The following is a 4,143-nucleotide window of genomic DNA, read 5'->3' on the forward strand; positions in this document are numbered from 1 at the left end:
GACCCCTTGACTTTTTCCAAATTTTCAATCAATCTACACACAACACGCCATAATGACAAAACAAAACTGTTTTTTTGTTTTTTTTGCTAATTTATAAAAATAAAAAACAGAAATATCACGTAAGTATTCAGACCCTTTACTCAGTACTTTTTTGAAGCACCTTTGGCAGCGATTACCGCATCAAGTCTTCTGGGTATGATGCTACAAGCTTGGCACACTTGTATTTGGGGAGTTTCTCCCATTCTTCTCTGCAGATCCTCTCAAGCTCTGTCAGGTTGAATGGGGAGCGTCGCTGCACAGCTATTTTCAGGTCTCTCCAGAGATGTTCGATCGGGTTCAAGTCCAGGCTCTGGCTGGGTCACTCAAGGACATTCAGAGACTTGTCCCGAAGCCACTCCTGCATTGTCTATGCTGTGTGCTTAGGGTTGTTGTCCTGTTGGAAGGTGAACCTTCGCCCCAGTCTAAGGTCCTGAGCACTCTGGAGCAGGTTTTCATCAAAGATCTCCCTGTACTTTGCTCCGTTCATCTTTCCCTCGATCCTGACTAGCCTCCCAGTTCCTGCTGCTGAAAAACATCCCCACAGCATGATGCTGCCACCACCATGCTTCCCCGTAGGGATGGTACCAAGTTTCCTCCAGACGTGATGCTTGGCATTCAGGCCAACAAGTTTAATCTTGATTTCATCATGTTTCTCATGGTCAGAGTCCTTTAGGTGCCTTTTGGCAAACTCCAAGCGGGCTGTCATGTGCCTTTTACTGAGGAGTGGCTTACGTCTGGCCACTCTACCATAAAGGCCTGATTGGTGGAGTGCTGCAGAGATGGATGTCCTTCTGGAAGGTTCTTCCATCTCCACAGAGGAACTCTGGAGCTCTGGCAGAGTGACCATCGGGTTTTTATTTATTTATTTCACCTTTATTTAACCAGGTAGGCTAGTTGAGAACAAGTTCTCATTTACAACTGCGACCTGGCCAAGAATAAACTAAAGCAGTTCGACACATACAACAAGACAGAGTTACACATGGAATAAACAAACATACAGTCAATAATACAATAGAAAAAATCTATATACAGTGTGTGCAAATGAGGTAAGATAAGGGAGGTAAGGCAATAAATAGGCCATGGTGGCGAAGTAATCACAATATACCAATTAAACACTGGAGTGATTGATGTGCAGAAGATGAATGTGCAAGTAGAGATACTGGGGTGCAAAGGAGCAAGATAAATAAATAAATACAGTATGGGGATGAGGTAGTTGGACGGACTATATTACAGATGGGCTATGTACAGGTGAAGTGATCTGTGAGCTGCTCTGACAGCTGGTGCTTAAAGTTAGTGAGGGAGATATGAGTCTCCAGCTTCAGTGATTTTTGCAGTTCTTTCCATTCATTGGCAGCAGAAAACTGGAAGGAAAGGCGGCCAAAGGAGGAATTTGCTTTGGGGGTGACTAGTGAGATATACCTGCTGGGGCGTGTGCTATGGGTGGGTGCTGCTATGGCGACCAGTGAGCTGAGGTAAGGCGGGGCTTTACCTAGCAGAGACTTGTAGATGACCTGGAGCCAGTGGGTTTGGCGACGAGTATGAAGCGAGGGCCAGCCAACGAGAGCATACAGGTCGCAGTGGTGGGTAGTATATGGGGCTTTGGTGACAAAACGGATGGCACTGTGATAGACTGCATTCAATTTGTTAGGTAGAGTGTTGGAGGCTATTTTGTAAATGACATTGCCGAAGTCGAGGATCGTTAGGATAGTCAGTTTTACGAGGGTAAGTTTGGCAGCATGAGGGAAGGAGGCTTTGTTGCGAAATAGGAAGCCGATTCTAGATTTAATTTTCTATTGGAGATGCTTAATATGAGTCTGGAAGGAGAGTTTACAGTCTAACCAGACACCTAGGTATTTGTAGTTGTCCACAGTCAGAACTGTCCAGAGTAGTGATGCTGGACGGGCGGGCAGGTGCGGGCAACAATCGGTTGAAGAGCATGCATTTAGTTTTACTTGCATTTAAGAGCAGTTGGAGGCAACGGAAGGAGAGTTGTATGGCATTGAAGCTCGTCTGGAGGTTAGTTAACACAGTGTCCAAAGAAGGGCCAGAAGTATACAGAATGGTGTCATCTGCGTAGAGGTGGATCAGAGAATCACCAGTAGCAAGAGCGAAATCATTGATGTATACAGAGAAGAGAGTCGGTCCGAGGATTGAACCCTGTGGCACCCCCATAGAGACTGCCAGAGGTCCAGACAACAGGACCTCCGATTTGGCACACTGAACTCTATCAGAGAAGTAGTTGGTGAATCAGGCGAGGCAGTAATTTGAGAAACCAAGGCTGTTAAATCTGCCGATAAGAATGTGGTGATTGACAGAGTCGAAAGCCTTGGTCAGGTTGATGAATATGGCTGCACAGTAATGTCTCTTATCGATGGCGGTTATGATATCGTTTAGGACCTTAAGCGTGGCTGAGGTGCACCCATGACCAGCTCTGACCCAGATTGCATAGTGGAGAAGGTACGGTGGGATTCGAAATGGTCAGTAATCTGTTTGTTAACTTGGCTTTCGAAGACCTTAGAAAGGCCCCGTGTGGCTCAGTTGGTAGAGCATGGCGCTTGCAACGCCAGGGTTGTGGGTTCGATTCCCACGGGGGGCCAGTACAAAAAAAAAAAAATATGAATGTATGTACTTGTAAGTCGCTCTGGATAAGAGCGTCTGCTAAATGACTTAAATGTAAATGTAAAAGCAGGGTAGGATAGATATAGGTCTGTAGCAGTTTGGGTCTAGAGTGTCTCCCCCTTTGAAGAGGGGGATGATCGTGGCAACTTTCCAATCTTTGGGAATCTCAGACAATAGGAAAGAGAGGTTGAACAGGCTAGTAATAGGGGTTGCAACAATTTCGGGAAAGATAATTTTAGAAAGAGAGGGTCCAGATTGTCTAGCCCGGCTGATTTGTAGGGGTCCAGATTTTACAGCTCTTTCAGAACATCAGCTATCTGGATTTGGGTGAAGGAGAAATGGGGGAGGCTTGGGCGAGTTGCTGTTGGGGGTACCGGGCAGTTGACAGTGGTAGGGGTAGCCAGGTGGAAAGCATGGCCAGCCGTAGAGAAATGCTTATTGAAATTCTCCATTCTAGTGGATTTATCGGTGTTGACAGTGTTTCCTAGCCTCAGTGCAGTGGGCAGCTGGGAGGAGGTGCTCTTATTCTCCATGGACTTTACAGTGTCCCAGAACTTTTTGGAGTTTGTGCTACAGGATGCAAATTTATGTTTGAAAAAGCTAGCCTTAGCTTTCCTAACTGCCTGTGTATATTGGTTCCTAACTTCCCTGAAAAGTTACATATCACGGGGACTATTCGATGTTAATGCAGTACGCCACAGGATGTTTTTGTGCTGGTCAAGGGCAGTCAGGTCTGGAGTGAACCAAGGGCTATATCTGTTCCTGGTTCTACATTTTTTGAATGGAGCATGCTTATTTAAGATGGTGAGGAAGACACTTTTAAAGAATAACCAAGCATCCTCTACTGACGGGATGAGGTCAATATCATTCCAGGATACCCGGGCCAGGTCGATTAGAAAGGCCTGCACGCTGAAGTGTTTTAGGGAGCGTTTGACAGTGATGAGAGGTGGTCGTTTGACCGCAGACCCATTACGGATGCAGGCAATGAGGCAGTGATCGCTGAGATCTTGGTTGAAAACAGCAGAGGTGTATTTGGAGGGTAGGTTGGTTAGGATGATATCTATGAGGGTGCCCGTGTTTACGGATTTGGGGTTGTACCTGGTAGGTTCATTGATAATTTGTGTGACATTGAGGGCATCAAGCTTAGATTGTACGATGGCCAGGGTGTTAAGCATGTCCCAGTTTAGGTCACCTAGCAGCACGAGCTCTGAAGATAGATGGGGGGCAATCAATTCACATATGGTGTCCAGGGCACAGCTGGGGGCAGAGGGTGGTCTATAGCAGGCGGCAACAGTGAGAGAGTTGTTTCTGGAAAGGTGGATTTTTAAAAGGCTCTTGGTCACCTCCCTGAAGGCCCTTATCCCCCGATTGCTCCGTTTGGCCGGGCAGCCAGCTCTAGGAAGAGTCTCAAGGATGATGCACCTGAGATCAATTTCGAGTCTCATAGCAAAGGGTTTGAATACTTACGTAAATAAGGTATTTCTG

General features: G+C 46.4%; 1 non-coding gene across 1 annotated transcript; it reads left to right on the forward strand.

The window, feature by feature from the left end:
* Nucleotides 1-2,560: 2,560 nt before the first annotated feature.
* On the forward strand, nt 2,561-2,636 carry trnaa-ugc. Its single transcript has one exon. It is a non-coding gene; the product is annotated as a tRNA-Ala (tRNA).
* The last annotated feature ends 1,507 nt before the right edge of the window (nt 2,637-4,143 follow it).

This window comes from Salvelinus namaycush, unplaced genomic scaffold (genome assembly GCF_016432855.1).
Source record: "Salvelinus namaycush isolate Seneca unplaced genomic scaffold, SaNama_1.0 Scaffold793, whole genome shotgun sequence".
In the NCBI taxonomy this organism is placed as follows: Eukaryota; Metazoa; Chordata; class Actinopteri; order Salmoniformes; family Salmonidae; genus Salvelinus; species Salvelinus namaycush.